This window comes from Tachyglossus aculeatus, chromosome 1 (genome assembly GCF_015852505.1).
Source record: "Tachyglossus aculeatus isolate mTacAcu1 chromosome 1, mTacAcu1.pri, whole genome shotgun sequence".
NCBI lineage: Eukaryota > Metazoa > Chordata > Mammalia > Monotremata > Tachyglossidae > Tachyglossus > Tachyglossus aculeatus.
The window spans coordinates 92,939,219-92,960,072 of NC_052066.1; the positions used below are offsets into that span (position 1 = coordinate 92,939,219).

Below are 20,854 nucleotides of genomic sequence, written 5' to 3' on the forward strand. Positions count from 1 at the left end.
TATCATAATTATTATTGTTAGTATTAATGAATAAACAAATACATGCATAAGAACTAACTACCTGTTAGGGTAGCATGACCAAGAACATAGAAGTTAAGAAGAAAATGTCCCTTGGACGAAGTGGCTTTAGCAGGAAGATTTTGATTGAGGAAAGAATGGATAGAGTACAGGCCTGGGAGTCAGAAGGACCTGGGTTCTAATCCTGTCTCTACCATAATGATCCTGGGCCAGCCATTTCTCTGAGTCTGTAAAATGGGGATTAAGAATGTGAGACCCATGTGGGACAGGAACTGTGTCCAACCTGAGTAACTTGTATTTACCCCAACACTTAGAATAGTGCTTGACACATAGTAAGTGCTTTACAAGTACTATTATTATTATTACTACAATTTAGCAGATATGAGTGGGAAAGGAGTTCCATTACAGGGGAAAGGCATCAAAATGGGTTAATGATGAGTGAGACATGAGTAAGGTCAGGGTGGGAGGAGAAAAAATGCAAGATGGGATGTTATGGGGGAAATGAATGGATAAATAAGAGAAGAGCATTTGGACAGCCTTAAAGTTAGAAGTCTTTATGTATGTATAGAGAAATGGGTAGCCATTAGAGGTTTTTGATGAGGGTAATGATGTTCTGCTCCTCTCAGAGTCGCACCTGGAGAGTTTCCAGTACTCTACCAGTATCAGCTTCAGGAGGGAGAGTCAAGCAGGGGCACACCAATTCCATTCCTAGCATGGACAGTGGCTAGCGAGTGGAAGGCAATCTGCTACAAGATAAAACTCACCATTGCTAGGCAGCAGCATCAAGGGATGGAGTCGAGGGTGGAGACTTGAGTTTACTGCATGGAAGGCAGCATTGGTAAACCACTTCCGTATTTTTACCAAGAAAACTCTATGGATACACTACCAGAATGATTGCAGATGGAGAGCGGGGCAGCGGGACTCAGTGGAAAGAGCACAGGCTTTGGAGTCAGAAGTCATGGGTTCAAATCGCAGCTCTGCCAATTGTCAGCTGTGTGACTTTGGGCAAGTCACTTAACTTCTCTGGACCTCAGTTCCCTCACCTGTAAAATAGGGATGAAGACTGTGAGCCCCCCGTGGGACAACCTGATCACCTTGTAACCTCCCCAGCACTTAGAACAGTGCTTTGCATATAGGAAGTGCTTAATAAATGCTATTATTATTATTATTATCCTTATTCTGTGGGAGATGTGTCAATGGTGTTGCTATGCATCAGAAACGACTCGACGGCTTAAGACAAGACAAGAATGATGTCTTCTAAATAACACATGCCTACGAACACTGTTATATTATACTCTTCCAAGACCTTAGTACAGTGGTCTGCACACAATAAGCACTCAATAATCGAGTGATGGATTGCCATTTGAAGGATGATATGAGCAGTTGCATGTAGAGTAGAATGAAGAGGGGAGAAACTTAAGGCAGGGTTAAATACGAAGTTTAACTGTGAGCCCCATGTGAGGCAGGGACTGTGTCCCACCTGATGAAGTTATATCTACTCCAGCATTTGCTTGACACAGTTAACAAATACTATATTTTAAAAAGATATGAAATAATTATCTATCTGAGGGGAAATGAGAGTTTTAACCAACATGGTAGCTATGAGGGGGAGAGAAAAGGAGTATATCAAGGGAATACTGTAGAAGAACGATCAGCAAGATTTATAGAGTGAATGTGAAAAATAAATGATGAGGAGTTAAAAATGATACCAGGGTCATGGAATTCTGGGACAAGGAGGATGATTGGGTTGTCACATAGAAGGAAAAGTGAAGGAAAGAAAGTTAAGGAGGTAAGAGAGTGTATTTAGTATGTGTCATGTGGAGATCTCTTGAAAGCAGCAGGGAGTATGAGACAGTCAAGCAAATGGGAGGAGAAGGGCAGTGAGGTAGAATTAGGATGGAGTGATAACTGAAACTGTGAGTTACCTGAGAGAATGAATGCAGATTGAGGAGAGATTAGGTCCCAGAACCTTGTCAGATTCTGACAGTCAAAGGGTGACGGAAGATGAAGAGATTGAGGAGCAATTAAGGTGCAGTAAGAGAATCAGAGGAGCATGCTGTCAGCTAGGGTTTCTAGAAGTAGTGTTTAGGAGTAGGGGTTAAGAAGCAGTGTGGCTTAGTGGAAGGAGCATGGGTTTGGGAGTCAGAGGTTATGGGTTCTAATTCCAGTTCTGCCACTTGTCTGCTGTGTGACCTTGGATAAGTCACTCAACCTCTCTATGCCCCAGTTACCTCATCTGGAAAATGGGGATTAAGACTGTGAGCCCCACGTGGGATAACTTGATTAGCTTGTATCTACCCCAGTGCTTAGAACAATGCTTGGCACATAGTAAGTGCTTAACAAATACCACAATTATCATTATTATTATTAGGAAGAGTGAATGGTCATAGGGATTATTAGATTTAGCCAAAAGGAAGTCATTAGATTTGCGTGACCTTGGTGAATGTGATCGATCTCAATAGTGGGAAAAGGGCAAAATCCAGGCTGGAGAGGCCTGAGAAAAGATTTTTTTTTTACTCTATCCTCTCAAGTCATCATGCCTCATTTAGCCTCCATATCCAAACTGCCTTCTCTTGATGACCAAATCGACGGTCTCAACACCACCCTCGATACTGAACTCAACTCACTTGTTCCCCTGTCCCTTTGTTGCTCTCATACCACTAACCCATAGGCCTGGCTCACCTCTATAGACTGCATCCCTCGCACTCTTCTCTGCCCAAAAAAACTATCTCGCCACCCTGATGGGAAGTGGGACAACCTGATTACCTTGTATGTCTCCCAGTGCTTAGAACAGTGCTTGGCACATGGTAAGTACTTAACAAATGCCATTATTATTATTATTATTATTATTATTATTATTATTATTATTGTTTATACCCTTGCCCAATGCCTTCACCCATTGTTCTGGACATTTAACTCCCTTCTCAGGCCCCTTGTCTCCCTGCCTCCCCCAACCCTTGCCCCCAGTGACCTGGACACCTACTTTATCAAAAAAATTGACTCATCAGACGTGCTCTCGGAAACCTCCCCTACCCCTTCCCCAGTTCCTCCTTTCTCCTGCCCCTTCTTCAACTCTCCCATCTTTCCCAGTAGTATCTCTAGAGGAAATCTACTGCTTTCTCTCAAAATCCACCCCCTGCACCTGTGCATTTGACCCCATTCCTTCACACCTCATCAAAACACTTGCCCCCTCCCTTCTTCCCTCTCTAACTGCCATTTTCAACTGTTCACTCTCCAATGGCTTATTCCACACTGTTTTTAACATTCCCATATCGCCCCTATCCTGAAAAAACCCTCCCTTGCCCCAATAGTTCCCTCCAGTTATCTCCCCATCTCCTTGCCCCATCTCCCTCCCACTCTTCCTCTCCAAAATCCTTGAGCAAGCTATCTACACCCACCTCCTCAAGTTCCTCTCCTCCATTTCTCTCCTTGAGCCCCTTCAATCTGGCTTCCATTCCCTTCACTCCACAGAAACTACCCTCTCAAAGGTCACCAATGATCTTCTCCTCGCCAAATCCAATGTCCTCTACTCCAACTTAATCCTCCTCGACCTCTCAGATGCCTTTGACACTGTAGACCACTCCCTTCTTCTGGAAACATTATCCAACCTCAGCTTCAGTGACACTGTCATGTCCTGGTTCTCCTCCTATCTCACTGGCTCCTCATTCTCAATCTTTTTCATGGTCTCCTCCTCTGCCTCCCAACCCCAAACTGTGGGTGTCCCTCTCTGGGTCCCCTTCGTTTCTCCATCTACATCCCCTCCCTTGGAAAATTCATTCACTCACACGACTTCAACTACCAACTCTATGCTGATGACCCCCAAATCTACATCTCCAGCCCTTATCTCTCTCCCTCGCTGCAGCCTCACATTTCCTCCTGCCTTCAAGACATTTCTACTTGTATGTCCTCCTATCACGTCAAACTTAATATGGCTGAAACTGAGCTTCTTATCTTCCCACCCAAACCCTGTCATCCTGCTCACTTTCCCATCACTGTTGATGGCACCACCATCCTTCCTGTCTCACAAGCCCATAACCTTGGCATTATCCTTGACTCTTCTCTCTTGTCCCACCCACATATATAAGCCATCACTAAATCCTGCCTATTCTACCTTCCTGGCATTGCCAAAATTTGCCTCTTCCTCTCCATCCAGACTGCTACCACATTAATGCAAAGACATCATATCCTGCCTTGATTATGGTATCATCCTCCTTGCTGACCTCCCTGTCTTCTGTCTCTCCACATTCCAGTCCATACTCCATTCTGCTGCCCAAATCATTTTCCTTCAGAAACATTCAGACCACATGTCCCCACTCCTCAAGAAACCCCAGTAGTTGCCCCTCCACCCCTGCATCAAACAAAAACTCCTCACCATTGACTGTAAAGCACTTCATCACCTTGCCCCTTCCTACCTCACCTCACTACTCTCCTACTACAAACTTGCCCACACACTTTGTTCCTCTAATGGTAACCTTCTCACTGTATCTTGATTTCATCTATCTTGCCGCCGACCTCTCAACCAGATCCTACTTCTAGCCTGGAACTCCCTCCCTTCTCATATCAGACAGATAATTGCTCTCCCCCAGTTCAAAGCCTTACTGAAGGCACATCTCCTTCAAGAGCCTTCCCTGACTAAGCCCTCCTCTCCTCTTCTCCCACTCCCTTCTGTGCTGCTCTTACTCCTTCATTCATTCTAGCTCTTATCCCCACAGCTCATATGTATATATCTGTAATTTTATATATTAATTCATTTAGTTATATCAATGTCTGTCTCCCCCTCTAGACTATGTGCTCATTGTGGGCAGGAATGTATCTGTTGTTACACCGTATACTCCCAAATGCTTACTACAGTGCTTTGCACACAGTAAGTGCTCAATAAATATGACTGAATGAATGAATGAGTGAATGAGCTTATAGGAACAGTACAACAACCGTTTCAGTCTCCCACTGTCAAATTTCCAGCCCAGGGGGAGATGCACCAGTTAGAAACAGGGTACCTGGGTTGCAAAATGCCTAACAGAGTAGTGGATCACAGATTTTGGACTCTTGGCAATAATAATAATAATTATGATGGTATTTGTTAAGTGTTTACCATGTGCCAGGCACTGAACAAAGTGCTGGAATGTAGGTATGGGGGCATTATTGTAGCCTTAGACATTACACCATGTATTTCTGGCTTTTAAATAGTCTTTATAATTGTTATAATGTTGTCTTTCAACTAACATTCCTTGCATATTGCACTAGATTGGCATTGCCCCAAATGCTCCCTAGAGAAGTATAAAAACCAGGATAAATACTGTTTGTGCCTGCCTATGTACATGGTAATTGAATGCACTGGGTTCTCCTCCTCTGATGTGGGATATAGAAAGGCATAATCATGATCAATAGTATAGCTATAATTCTCCCAGGTATCATCTTTCCATGGGAAAAAAAAATAGAAAAGTATTATTATGCAGAGGGTGGATGGAGAAGGCAATGAACACATTCTTGGGCCAGCCACGGCCTTGGATAACCCAGACCCCAGGGTTGTGGCAGTCTGTGTTTGAGTGGCTGGATAGATGTGTGTGAGTAGTGGAGGTTTCATATTTTCAGGATGTTGCACATGCGGGTTTCTGCTTTTTGGAGTTGCTCCAATCCTGATTTCTTCCATCCCACATTTCGGAAAACGCTACAGCTAAAAAACAATTATCAGATGTGATGAACCGAGACTCACCTCCTCCAGGAAGCTTCTCCAAAATAGGCACACCTGGCTCAATTCCCTCCAGCTATCCTGCTGCATATATTGTATGTGTCCACCAGGTAGACTTATGCTTGTGTACTCTGGCTCATGGTTAAAATGACAACTTCCCATTTCTTGTGTCACCATTTGAACCTCAGCACCTCCATCCCCGAACCTATCACCATTGCATTGCTGCTTCCGATTACCTCAGCAACTCCAAATATGGCTTTGCATCAATGCTTTTCTGGGTCTTTGGTCCCTGAATGCATTTATGTAGCTGGGTGAGTGTCCATTTCTGTGGTTATCTTAGTCTGCTTGCCTGTCTCTCTCAGTGGATATCTGTGCCTCTGTTCATCTGTGGCTTTAGGGTGTTAAGTCTTGCGATCTACGTCTAGAGGCACGTCTCTCCCTTTGGGGATAATTACTCCAGAAGCTTTCTGTGATTAAGTCTAGGTCTATATCTATTAGACATTCTTGTTTCTAGCTGCTGCCAAACTCAGACAAGTGGTCAAAGGTCATCTCCCTGCTTCCCCCGGCTGGACCTACAGGATACATTCCCCTTGGCTGAATTCTTCACTTCTGCAACATCATCAGTGGCATTTATTGAGCCCTTAATATGTGCAGACCACTGTACCAAGCACTTGGGAGAATACACTACAGCCCAGTTGGTAGAAATGTTCCCTGTCCACAATGAGCTGACAGTCTGGAGGAGTGGGGTATCTGTTTTTGTTCTGTTTTTATGGGATTTAATAAGTGCTTACTATGAGTCAAGCACTACTCTAAGAACTGGGGTAGTTAGACGTTTGACAGGTTGGACACAATCCTTTTCCCACATGGGCTCAATGGGAGGGACGGGGATTTAATCTCCATTTTACAGGTGAGGTAACTAAGACACAGAGAAGTTAAGTGACTTGTCCAAAGACACACAACAAGTAAAAAGCAGAGCGGGGTTAGGATTTAGGTCCATTGACTCCCAAGCCCATGCTCTGAAGCAGCATGGCATAGTGGAAAGAGCATGGGCCTGGGAGTGAGGAGTTATTGGGTTCTAATCCCAGCTCTGCCACTTGCCTTCTGTTTGACCTTGAGCAAGTCACTTCTCTTCTCTGGGTCAGAGTTACCTCATCTGTAAAATGGGGATGAAGACTGTGATGTCCATGTGGGACAGGTACTGCATCCAACCATCTTTTAGACTGTGAGCCCACTGTTGGGTAGGGACTGTCTCTATATGTTGCCAACTTGTACTTCCCAAGTGCTTAGTACAGTGCTCTGCACACAGTAAGGACTCAATAAATACGGCTGATGATGATGATGAACCAAATTTACTTGCATTTACCCCAACAGTAAGTACAGTGTCTGGCACATAGTAAGTGTTTAAAAAATACCACAATTATTATTATTATTTTCTGGTTTCATTAACTAATTGTAAGGGCTACCAGAAGGTCAACCATGTAAGCCCTTCCTCGTCATCCTTGATTTCTTTCTGTCCCCTTCCTGCCTTCTCCCACCTTCCCCTTTTTGTAAGCTCCTATTCCTAGTTGCTTTCCGTCTATTGTCCCCACAGCCCTGGCCTCCCTCCGGCTCCTCTAGTCAACCACTCAGTGGTATCTACCAAGTGCTAAGAGCCTAGGAGAGTACAAGGGGAACAAGACAGACGTTCCCCTTCTAGACTGTAAGCTCATTATGGGCAGGGAACGTGTCTGCTAATTCTGTTGAATGTATTACTAAGCAAAGCTTAGTACAGTGTTCTGCAAAAATAGTAAGCTTCCAATAAATATGACTGGTTGATTCCCTCTCCTTAAGTTTACAATCTAATTGGGGAGACAGACAAAAATAATTTACAGAGAGTGTAAGCTGTGGCATGAACAGATATATTCAGGAATATAAACACACAAGGATGAAACTGCTGAAAAAAAGCAATATAAAAATACAAATTCAAGAGGGCTGAGGATAGAATTAATATCCACAAATGCCATTGCCCTTCCGTTTGCCTTAATAATGATAGCATTCGCTAAATGTTTACTGTGTGTCAAGCTCTATTCTAAGTGCTGGGGTAGATATAAGCTAATCAGGTTGGACACAGTCCCTGTCAATAATAATAATAATAATAATAATAATGGCATTTGTTAAGCACTTTCTATGTGCTGAGCACTGTTCTAAAAGTGTTGGGGTAGATACAACCCCAACCTGATTACCTTGTATCAGGTCATCCCACGTGAGTTTCACAGTCTTAATCCCCATTTTACAGATGAGGTAACTGAGGGACAGAGAAGTTAAGTAACTTGCCCAAGGTCACATGCAGATAAGTGGAACCATTATTTAGAACCCAGGTCCTTCTGAGTCCCAGGCCTGTGCTCTCTCCTCTAGGCCATGCTGCTTCCCTTTCTGCTTTACCTTTCTCTGCCTTTGGAGCCCAAATTCTCCCCAGTCCCCCAACTCCCCAGTTTCCTTACTCGTAAATCCTGTTGCGGTCCAAGGGGCAAAATAATAATCATAATCATAACGATGATAATGCTAATATTATTTTTTATTGTGGCATTTTCTGTGTGTCAAGCTCTGTGGTAAATGCAAGATAATCAGGATGGGCACAGTTTAAGATGTAGGGAGAACAAGTTTTGAATCCCCATTTTACAGATGAGGAAACTGAGGCCCAGAGAAGTTAAGTGAATGGCCCAAAATCACACAGTAGGCAACTGGAAGACTTGGGATTAAAATTCAGGTCCTCTGGCTTGCAGGTCTGTATTCTTTCCACCAGGCTGCATAGCCTTTTATGCCAATACTGGCCCCATCTCAGCTTCATTTCTTTTGACTGCACTTTGATTCTCTGGGCAGACTTGAGTAGAGCCCACTGCCTCTCTTCCCACCCCAGTATAGGCTACAGACAAGGGCAGAAGTAGCTTAGCTTCTGCTGCCGCTAATAAAGCCAGGACTCTCACTTCTGCCACCACTACTGTTATAATAATAATAATAATAATAATGATAGCTTTTATTAAGTGCTATGTGCAAAGTAAAGCACTGTTCTAAGTGCTGGAGAGGTTACAAGATGATCAGGTTTCCCATGGGGCACTCACAGTCTTAATCCCCGTTTTACAGATGAGGTAACTGAGGCCCAGAGAAGTTAAGTGACTTGTCCAAAGTCACACCGCTGACAACTGGCAGAGCCGGAATTTGAATCCATGGCCTCTGACTCCAAAGCCCATGCTCTTTCCACTGAGCCATGCTGCTTCTATCACACTGTGACTATCAGCCCCTAGGCAAAGGGGAAGCTTTAGTGAGACTTAGGGTATAGGAAGAGCCTGGAGGAGTCAACCAATTCATCAGTGGTATTTGTGGAGTGCCTAGTGTGTGTAGAGCACTGGAGTACTTGCTTAAGAGAACACAGTAAAACAGAGTTAGTAGGCATGTTCCCTGCCCACAAAGAGCTTACAATCTAGAGGAGGAGATAGACATTGAAATGAATTACCCTTTTGTGCATAAGTGATTTGGGCTGAAGTTGGGGGGAATTTCAAATGCTCAAAGGGTACAGATCCAGGTGCATAGGTGACACAGAAAGGAGGAGTAGGAGAAAAGAGGGCATAGTTGGGAAAGGCTTCTTGAAGGAGATGCGATTTTAATAAGGTGGGGCGGGTAGTGGTCTGTCATATATGAGGGAGCAGGGAGTGCCAAACCAGAGGGAAGAAGTGGGCAGGGCGGTTGGTGGACAGGTAGATGAGATCAAGATACAGTGAGTAAGTTGGTATTTAAGCAGTGAGCATTATAGTGGGAAATCAGTGAGTTAAAGTGGGAGGAATGAGCTCATTGAGATCTTTAGAGCGGATGGCAATGAGTTTCTACTTGATGACAGACTCGTCTTAGGCAGGTAGTGTATCTACTGACTGTTATATTGTACTCTCCCAAGTGTTTAGTACAGTGCTCTGCACACTGTAAATGTTCCATAAATACGATTGACTGATGCAGAGGTAGATGGACAACCACTTGAGGTTCTTTAGGAGGGGGGAAATGTGGAAGGAACTGTTTTTAGAAAAATGATTTTGGCAGCAGAGTGACTGGAGTGGGTCGAGAAAAGAGGCATGGAGGTCAGTGAAAAGGCTGATATGGTAATCAAGGTGGGATATGCTTAGTGTTTGGACAAGCTCAGTAGCAGTTTGGATGGAGAGGAGAGGACAGATTTTAGTGCTGTTAGTATGCTTGGTTTTAGTGCTTGTTAGTATGTTTGGTTTTTTTTTTTTTTTTAGCATTTATTAAGCGCTTACTATGTGCAAAGCACTGTTCTAAGCGCTGGGAGGATACAAGGTGATGAGGTTGTCCCACGTGGGGCTCACAGTCTTCATCCCCATTTTACAGATGAGGGAACTGGGGCCCAGAGAAGTTAAGTGACTTGCCCAAAGTCACACAGCTGACAAGTGGTGGAGCCGGGATTTGAACCCATGACCTCTGACTCCAAAGCCCGGGCTCTTTCCCACTGAGCCACGCTGCTTCTTTTGTTCTCTGTCTCCCCCTTTTAGACTGTGAGCCCACTGTTGGGTAGGGACTGTCTCTATATGTTGCCAATTTGTACTTCCCAAGCGCTTAGTACAGTGCTCTGCACATAGTAAGCGCTCAATAAATACGACTGATGATGATGATGATGATGATGCTGTTGTTTATGTAGAGTCAGATTGGAGGGAGTCAGGGAGAATTGGAGGAAAGGAAGTGGAGGAGCGGAATGGAGGCAGTGGGTGTAAAAATAATAATAATAATGATTATAATGGCATTTATTAAGCACTTACTATGTGCAAAGCATTGTTTTAAGCGCTGGGGAGGTTACAAGGTGATCAAGTTGTCCCACAGGACTCACAGTCAATCCCCATTTTACAGATGAGGTAACTGAGGCACGGAGAAGTTAAGTGACTTGCCCAAAGTCACACCGCTGACAATTGGCGGAGCCGGGATTTGAGCCCATGACCACTGACTCCAAAGCCCATTTTAATTTGCGAGTCCAGGATTTCCTGCTAATAGGATTTTTGAGACTAGGACAAGTAAAGCTTAGGCCACAGTATCCACCTCCTGTCTGCAGATGAATGGCTCCACCACTAGACACTGTGGCAGGATAAGCTTCAGGATCCCCTGGAAGTGAAGCAGCTGGGCACAACCCACTCAAGGAGTTTGGAGAGGAATGGTAGGAAAGAGCTGGGGTGATAACAGGGGTTAGTTGCTGGGTCAAGAGAGATTATTTTAGGATAGGGAATACATGAGCAGGTTTGAAAGCAGTAAGGAAGAAATCACGTGAGAGCAAATGATTGAAAATGGTGGTCAGGGAGGGAAGAAAGGGGGCAAGTGTTCTGATAATGTGTGAAAGGCTGGGGTCAGAGACACAGGTGAAATGATACATTTTGATAGGAGGCAGGAGGTTGTCTCTTGAGATACTGCAAGGAAAATTGAGAGTTGAAAAGGGTGCAGGAGGAGGGAGGGAGTGGAGAGAAGCAGGGGAGATTTTCGGGAGCTCACACGAGGTTCCAATTTATCATTAAAGTACTTGTCCAGGTCACTGGGGCAAGAGATGGGGGAGGTTGGGGGAATAGAGGTTTTGAAGAGGGAATTAAACAGCTGGCATGGGCAATGGGTATATGAGTTAATAAGGATGGCGAAGTATTGTTGCCAGACAGAGGAGAAGGCAGAAGCAGGTGAGGATGAAATTGAAATGGGCCAGGTTGGCCTGATGCATGGATTTCCACCAGCAGGGTTCCACAGCTCAAGCATAGGAGCAGAGGAAGCATACTGGGTAGTAGTGTTGCACAGTGGATAGAGCGGAGGCCTGGAAGTCAGAAGGACTTGGGTTCTAATCCCAGCTCCACCACTTGTTACTGTGTGACCTTAGGCAAGTCACTTAACTTCTCTGTGTCTCATTTACTTCATCTGTAAAATAGGGATTAAGACTGTCATGCCCATGTGGGACATGGTCTGCATCCAACCTGATTAGGTTATTATTATTGTGGTTTTTGTTAAGTGCTTTTTATGTGCCAGGCACTGTACTAAGCTCTGGGGAGGATATAAGAAAATCGGGTTGGACAAAGTCCCTGTCCCACAAAGGGATCACAGTCTCAATCCCCATTTTACAGATGAAGTAACTGAGGTACAGAGAAGTAATGTGACTTGCCTAAGGTTCCACAGCAGACAAATGGCAGAGCCAGAATTATGATGATGATGATGATGATGATGGCATTTATTAAGCGCTTACTATGTGCAAAGCACTGTTCTAAGAGCTGGGGATGATACAATGTGATCAGATTGTCCCACGGGGGGCTCACAGTCTTAATCCCCATTTTACAGATGAGGGAACTGAGGCACAAAGAAGTTGTGACTTGCCCAAAGTCACACAGCTGATAAGTGGCGGAGCCGGGATTTGAACCCCTGACCTCCGAGTCCAAGGCCCACTACGCTTTATCCACTATGCCATGTTGCTTTGTATCTATGGTATCTATTCCAGTGCTTAGTACAGTGCCTGGCACATAGTAAGTGCTTAACAAATACCATTTAAAAAAAGTAATTCAGGGCTTTGAGTTAGTAGTATGAAATCAGTAGAGAGACAGGGGAGTGAGGCAGTTCAGTTCAGTGGAGAGAGTGGTGTTGTGGGTGTTGATTTGTGCATTAAGAGATGGCACTTTGGATATGGAGACCAGATAGGGCATGACAAAGGGGGTCAAAGAATCAAAGGTCCCTTTGGGGGAACAGGACAGATTTGTAATGATAATAATTGTGGTATTTGTTAAGCACTTTGTGCCAAGTACTATTAGAAGCAGCGTGGCTCAGTGGAAAAAGCCCGGGCTTTGGAGTCGGAGGTCATGGGTTTGAATCCTGGCTGCACCACATGTCTGCTGTGTGACCTTGGGCAAGTCACTTAACTTCTCGGAGCCTCAGTTACCTCATCTGTAAAATGGGGATGACGACTGTGAGCCCCACATGGGACAACCTGATCACCTTGTATTCCCTCCAGTGCTTAGAACAGTGCTTTGCACATAGTAAGCACTTAACAAATGCCATCATTATTATTATTATTATTATTATTATTATTATTATTATTATTCTAAGCACTGGGGTAGATATGAGCTAATCAGGTTGGACATAGTCCCTGTCCTCAGTGGGGCTCACAATCTTAATCCCCATTTTACAGTTGAGGGAACTGAGACCCAGAGAAGTGAAGTGATTTGCCCAAGGTCATACAGCAGATGTGTGGCAGAGCTGGGATTACAGCCCACGTCCTCTGATTTCCAGGTCCATGCTCTTTCCACTAGGCCATGCTGCTTCTCATCTGAAGGGACTGGATGTGTGGGAGAGATATCAGGTGAGGAGGTCATGGTCTAATGGAGAAATTTCAGAGTTGGCAAGAGTAGAAATTGCACACTGACTAGAGATTGATGAGATTGAGTAAGTGCCTAAATTGGTGAGTGGGTGAGATGCGGTAGAGGAGGTCAGAGGAGTTGAGGAGTTGATAATAAGCACTTACTATGTGCCAGGCACTCTGCTAAGTGCTGGGATAGATACAAGCAAGCAAATCAGGTAGGACACAGTCCCTGTCCCAAGTGGGGCTTACAGTCTCAATCCCCATTTTACTAATGAGATCACTGAGACCCAGAGAAGTGAAGCGACTTGCCCAAGATCACACAGCAGACAATTGGCAGAGCCAGGATTAGAACCCATGACTTTTTGACTCCCAGCCACTACGTCATGCTACTTCTGATAAGGAAGTGGATAGCGGATGGGTCATTGGAAGCACTCACGTGGGTATTGAAAACCCCAAGGAGGGATGGAGACAGAGAGAAGGATTGTGAGAAAGTGATCAAAATGGTTCAGAAAGTTGTATGAAGGGCCTGGGGGATGGTAAATGACCACGACTAGAGTCTGGGGGAGTGGGAGAAGATGAGGCCCCCTCTAGAGAGGGCTAGAGGGGAGACAGTGTCACCTGTGGTGAGCCTAATTTCAGTGATAGTGAGGAGGAGCCGTGATTGGGCCAGGAAAAGGTCAAGGATGAAAGGAATATTTCCCATGATGGAGCAGGGTTTTCACAGGCTGCACTTGGCTGAGGCTGTAGGAGGGTAATAATAATTCTGGTTCTTGTTAAGCACTTACTATGTGTCACCCACTGTTCTAAGCGCTGGGGTAGATACAAGTTAATCAGGTTGGATACAGTCCCTGTCCCACATGGGGCTCACAGTCTCAATCCTCATTTGACAGATGAGGTAACTGAGGCCCAGAGAAGTGAACTGACTTGTCCAAGATCATACAGCAGACAAGTGGTGGTGCCAGAATAAGAACCTATGACCTTCTGACATTCAGGCCCGTGCTGTAACCCCTACACCATGCTGGGGAACTGATGAAGAGTCAGTATGAGGGTTGGGAGGGGTTGATTGGGAGTGAGCTGATGAGGGCCAACATGGTGGGCCAGGGAGAGGGAAGGGGGCAGCCCTGCGAAAGAATGACAGGGATGGGGCAGAGGGCTGTGCAAGGGGTGGGGAGGGTTTGAATGGAGGAGGATGAAGGGGGCGTGCTGGGAGGAAAGGACAGCATGGGCTGATTAGAGGGAGGAGATTGAGGGGATATGGTGAGGTCAAAGAAGTTAAGGATTGTAGGAGAGGAGGTCAGCAGCAATAATTACTTAATCCCTCGACTAACTGCTCAATTTGAATGGAGGGCCCTGGGTCCCTGAAAGGAAATAGGTGAATGATCAGGGGCAGACAGGAGGCTGAGTTGGTGTCAAAGGAGGCAGCTGTTGGCATATAGAAAGACAGGCCTTTGTCAACAGTGTGCTTTTCTATGATATTTGTTAAGAGTTTTCTACGTGCCAGGCACTGTACTAAGCTCTAGGGTAGAGACAAGCTAAGTAGGTTGGACACAATCCATGTCTCACACGGACCTTAATCCTCAGTTTACAGATAAGGGAACTGAGGCACAGAGAAGTGAAGTGATTTGCCCAAGGTTGCACAGAAGACAAGCAGTGGAGTTGGAATTAGAACCCAGTTCCTTCTGACTCCTGGGTCCAAGCTCTATTCTCTGTGCTTCCCACTGGTCACCCAGGTCAAGCCACAGGCAGAGTGGGAGCAGGGAGAAGAAAGATGATTGAACAGCCACTCCTTGGCTACTCCTTCCAGTGCTCCGCCAGTACTCTAGTATGGCCATACTCACCTCTTACTGTTCTCCCAGAGGAAATAGTGACTAGATACTCTGGACCTTAGCTGTCACCTCATCCTCACTCTCAGCTTCAAGGCTCTCCATCACCTATCCCCCTCCTACCTCACCTCTCTTCTCTCCTTCTACAGGCCAACCTGCACCCTCCACTCCAGTGCCACAAACCTCCTCACTGTGCCTCGTTCTCATCGGTCCCGCTGTCAACCCCTGGCCCACATCCTACCTCTGGCCTGGAATGCCCTCCCTCCACACATCTGCCAAACTAGCTCTCTTACTCCCTTCAAAGCCCTACTGAGAACTCACATCCTCCAGAAAGCCTTCCCAGATGGAACCCCCCCTTTTTCCTCTCCTCCTCCTCCTCCCTTCCCCATCAACCCCCTGCCATACTCCCTTCCCCTTCCCACAGCATTTGGGTATATTTGTACATATTTATTACTTTATTTTATTTGTACATATTTACTATGTTTATTTTATTAATGATGTGTCTATAGCTATAATTCTATTTATTCTGATGGTATTGACACCTGTCTACTTATTTTGTTTTGTTTTCTGTCTCCCCCTTCTAGACTGTGAGCCTGTTGTTGAGTAGGGACCATCTCTATACGTTGCCAATTTGTACTTCCCAAGCACTTAGTACAGTGCTCTGCACACAGTAAGTGCTCAATAAATATGACTGAATGAATGAATACAGTGAAGACCTAATTGTACCTGCTAGTGCAAGTTTTGATAAGTGAACACAATAGACCTTGTCTCCTTCGTACAGCTATTTGCCCAATTTGTCTAGGCTTTTTCCCTTTATTTTTTCAGATGCTCCAAACCAGCTAGTCGAATTGATCCCTCAACATGCAGATGATCAGCTTTTTTTTAAAAAAAGTGGTATTAAGCACTGGCAATGTGCTAGGCACTGTTCTAAGCGCTGCAGGTGGTTACAAGCAAATTGGGTTCGACACAGACCATGTTCCACATGGGACTCACAGTCTTAATCTCTATTTCACAAATGAGATAGCTGAGTCATAGAGGAAGTGAAGTTACTTGCCCAAGTTCACACAGCAAAGTGGAAGAGGGGGAATTAGAACCCAGGTCCTTCTGACTCCCAGGCCCGTGCTCTAACCATTAGGCATACTGTTTCTCACTAGGCCATGTTGTTTTCCACTCAGTAGAGAATTGATGAGCTCAGTTCTCCCCTGCCTACCAGTAAATGCATGTCTCACAGTCGCTGGGAAGCGGTCTTATCTCCCTTTACCAAGTCAAAAGTCTTCATGGTTGCTAGTGACACAGGTTCTGAAAATGTCCTAGATAGCAGCAGCACTAGGCACGAGTGTGGGAGGTGAGAGTACAACAGCTATCACCCCCAGAGGAACTCTGGGATGACTGTGATTCAACGAATTGTCAGGCAGCCTTAGAACTGTTGTCATTCTTTTTTTTTATGGCATTTATTAAGCGCTTACTATGTGCAAAGCACTGTGCTAAGCACTGGGGAGGTTACAAGGTGATCAGGTTGTCCCACGGGGGCTCACAGTCTTAATCCCCATTTTACAGATGAGGTAACAGAGGCCTAGAGAAGTGAAGTGACCTGCCCAAGGTCACACAGCAGACAAGTGGCAAAGCTGGGATTAGAACCCAGGTCCTTCTGACTTCCAGGCTCCTGCTCTATTAGTCACAACAGTCTCCCTTGTCCTCATGATCTGTATTCAACCACCCTCAAGAACTGCTTTTCCTTCCTCATACTAAAAATTATTGTTGTGCTTGTTAAGCAGTATCCATGTGCCAAGCACTGGGGTAAATATTAAGATAAACCAGTTGGTCACAGCTCCTATCCCACATAGGACTCACAGTCTGAATAAGAGGGAGAATGGGTTTTCTATTCCCATTTCACAGATGAGGAAATTGAAGCACAAAACAGTTACATGATTTGCCCAAAATCAAACAAATGGTAAATGGCAAATGGTGGAGGCAGGGTTACATCTCAGGTTCTCTGACTCTCAGATCCATGTTCTTTCAATCAATCAATCAATCAGTCATATTTATTGAGCACTTACTGTGTGCAGAGCACTGTACTAAGCGCTTGGGAAGTACAAGTTGGCAACATACAGAGACAGTCCCTACCCAACAGTGGGCTCACAGTCTAGAAGGGGGAGACAGAGAACAAAACCAAGCATACTAACAAAATAAAATAAATAGAATAGATATGTACAAGTAAAATAAATAAATAAATAAATAGAGTAATAAATATGTACAAACATATATACATATATACAGGTGCTATGGGGAAGGGAAGGAGGTAAGATGGGGGGATGGAGAGGAGGACGAGGGGGAGAGGAAGGGGCTCAGTCTGGGAAGGCCTCCTGGAGGAGGTGAGCTCTCAGTAGGGCCTTCAAGGGAGGAAGAGAGCTAGCTTGGCGGATGGGCAGAGGGAGGGCATTCCAGGCCTGGGGGATGATGTGGGCCAGGGGTCGATGGCAGGACAGGCGAGAACGAGGCACAGTGAGGAGATTAGCGGCAGAGGAGCGGAGGGTGCAGGGTGGGCTGTAGAAGGAGAGAAGGGAGGTGAGGTAGGAGGGGGCAAGGTGATGGAGAGCCTTGAAGCCGAGGGTGAGGAGTTTCTGTCTGATGCGCAGATTGATTGGTAGCCACTGGAGATTTTTGAGGAGGGGAGTAACATGCCCAGAGCGTTTCTGGACAAAGACAATCTGGGCAGCAGCATGAAGTATGGATTGAAGTGGGGAGAGACACAAGGATGGGAGATCAGAGAGAAGGCTGATGCAGTAGTCCAGATGGGATAGGATGAGAGCTTGAACGAGCAGGGTAGCGGTTTGGATGGAGAGGAAAGGGCGGATCTTGGCAATGTTGCGGAGCTGAGACCGGCAGGTTTTGGTGACGGCTTGGATGTGAGGGGTGAATGAGAGAGCGAAGTCGAGGATGACACCAAGTTTGCGGGCTTGTGAGACGGGAAGGATGGTAGTGCTGTCAACAGAGATGGGAAAGTCAAGGAGAGGGCAGGGTTTGGGCGGGAAGACAAGGAGTTCAGTCTTGGACATGTTGAGCTTTAGGTGGCGGGCAGACATCCAGATTTTGATGTCCTGAAGGCAGGAGGATATGCGAGCCTGGAGAGAGGGGGAGAGAGCAGGGGCAGAGATGCAGATCTGGGTGTCATCAGCGTAGAGATGATAGTTGAAGCCGTGGGAGCGAATGAGGTCACCAAGGGAGTGCGTGTAGATCGAGAACACTGCCTCTATAGGAAAGGAAACTCACTTACTGACTCCTTGATGCCTGGCCCAGGATAACAGCCTTCCCTCTATTTGCAGAGGGAAAACAACTTGTGCTAAGGTTCTAGAATTTCCCAGATGGCTCCCTTCAGCACAACCCTGTTAGAAAGGTTCCCGACAAATCCCATCAAATGTACGTCTTTGTGATGTCGGCCCAGGTCTCAACTGGCCAAAAACAGGCAACGGCTATCACATCTTCTGCAAAGCTTCTCCTTTCTCCTTGTGAGACAATCCTAGTGGATAGTAGACATTTTAAAGCAAAAATGAAGAAATGATTACTTTCATTCTTTTTGTCCTATTTTTAGAAATTGCTCTCATCATAGTTGCTATATAATAGAACAGTGCTTTGTACATAGTAAGAGCTTAACAAATGCCATCATTATTGTATATTCATATGTACATATAGACACATATATATGTATAAGTACATATACATATGAGAATAGTGTCCCTGATAGATTGTAAGCTGCATAAAGTTAGAGTTTGAGTCTATAGACTCTATCACATTGGAAAAAGCACTGGCTTGGGAGTCAGAGGTGGCGGGTTCTAATTCTGGCTCTGCCACTTGTTAGCTGTGTGACTTTGGGCAAGTCACTTAACTTCTCTGGGCCTCAGTTACCTCCTCTGTAAAATGGGCATTAAGACTGTGAGCCCCACATGGGACAACCTGATTATCTTGTAACCTACCCCAGTTCTTAGAACAGTGTTTGGCACATAGTAAGTGCTTAAATGCCATCCTTATTATTATTAATATTATTATTATATGACAACCTGATTATATTGTACCTACCCCAGGACTTAGAACAGTGCTTGGCACATAGTAAGCACTTAACAAATGCCATCATTATTATTATATTATCAATATTATCAATTATCAATATTATATATTATTATATCATATCAATAACAGCATGTTTGGACACCCATAACTGATCATCCTCCACCCAATTGAAGGGGTTGATTTATGACCCATTAATGAGCCATGTCCTCTGACTTTTTCTGGCAGATGGGGGCTGATTGAATGAACGCCTGGCACTCTGGCAAACCTTTCTTATGGCTGGCTGGAATAAGTCAGGCAGGAGACTGAAATGAAAAACCACTATACCTGTTTGTTGGTTTTGGTGGGGTTTTTTTGTAATGTGCCTATTTCCTATTTCATTTGGATATGATAGAAAGTGGTGAAACAGTATATTTGCAACAGACTAGACTGTAAACTCCTTGAAGGCAGGGGACAAGTCTGACTATTCTATTGTATTTTACTTTCCCAAGTGCCTAGTACAGTACTCTACATGCTATAAGCATTCAATAAATGCCAATGATCGATTGATAGAAAAATTGTGCATATTAGCTCAGTCTTATGACCAAGGGAGCAGAAGGAGGAGGAAAAGGAGGAGAGAAAACTCAAGAGAGTGAATGGCAGAGGAAGACGAAAAGGGAGGAGGAGGCAGTGCAAATGATAAGGGGTAAATTGAGGCTTTAATGGTTTGGGAAAATAACTTGTGAAACTGTTGAATTTGATGCAGATGAAAAATGACCTTGTAGATTAATTTGATGCAAGATTTTTTTATGGTATTTGTTAAGCACTTTCTATGTACTAAGAACTGGGGTGAATCAGGTTAGACACAGTTCATATCCCATATAAAACTCTGTGTTAATCCACATTTTGCAGATGAGGTCACTGAGACACAGAGAAGGTAAGTGATTTGCCCAAGGGAACACAGCAGACAAGTGGCCGAGCTGGGATTAGTACCCAAGTCCTTCTAACTCCCAAGCCAGTATCTGACTCTGTCCATTATGTAATGCTGCAGTTGGTTGATTCTCTGTTGATGCAGTTGTGACATAACTGTGATTTAGGCTGGCAGTGGCTTTTGAAGTATTAGGGTCTCATTGCTTCACAAACAATAAGAATTGAAACCACAAGAAGTATATCCACTTTCAAATTTTGAATTTTCTCATCTCTCAAATTTTCCAGTACAACTTTCCATGATCTCCCAAATCTTCAGTTCAAAGTGAAAGTCGATATTGCAGAGTGGCTTAGTGGAAAGAGCCCGGGCTTTGGAGTCAGAGGTCATGGGTTTGAATCCTGGTTCTGCCAATTTTCAGCTGTGTAACTTTGGGCAAGTCACTTAACTTCTCTGTGCCTCAGTTCCCTCATCTCTAAAATGGGGATTAAGATTATGAGTCCCCTGTGGGACAACCTGATCATCTTGCTAATCTCCCCAGTGCTTAGAACAGTGCTTTGCACATAGTAAGTGCTTAATAAATGCCATCATTATTATTATCAGTAGTAGTACTAGTAAATTTCAGGGAATTTTCCCCCTTCCTGCCCAGATTCTCATTATAAGAATAAGGTGAAATGCAAACAGAAATCATTAGATAAGAGTTATCAGTTTTATTTCCCTATGGTGTGTGTATATGTATATGAACAGTGGAAGAGGGTGTAATCTTCCCAAGAAAATGCAACCATACTAAGTTCCTCACAGATAACTTTTTTTCAACTCCTCCATCCTTCTCACCTCCAAACTGAGCTAGACTGACCCAGTTTCAGGGATAAATCACACAATACCTTGAAGCAAATCCATACAGTAAAAGGCAATTGTTTAACTGCAATTATGTTTCATAAAGTACCTCAGTGAGCTTGTCATAACTCTGCCTGCTATTGCATTTACACAATGTCACTTAGCAGAAAACA

At 44.7% G+C, this 20,854-nt stretch overlaps 1 non-coding gene across 1 annotated transcript; it reads left to right on the forward strand.

Moving 5' to 3' along the window:
- Positions 1 to 634: 634 nt before the first annotated feature.
- On the forward strand, positions 635 to 772 carry LOC119937855. The gene has a single exon (XR_005454236.1). It is a non-coding gene; the product is annotated as a small nucleolar RNA SNORA7 (small nucleolar RNA).
- Positions 773 to 20,854: the final 20,082 nt, after the last annotated feature.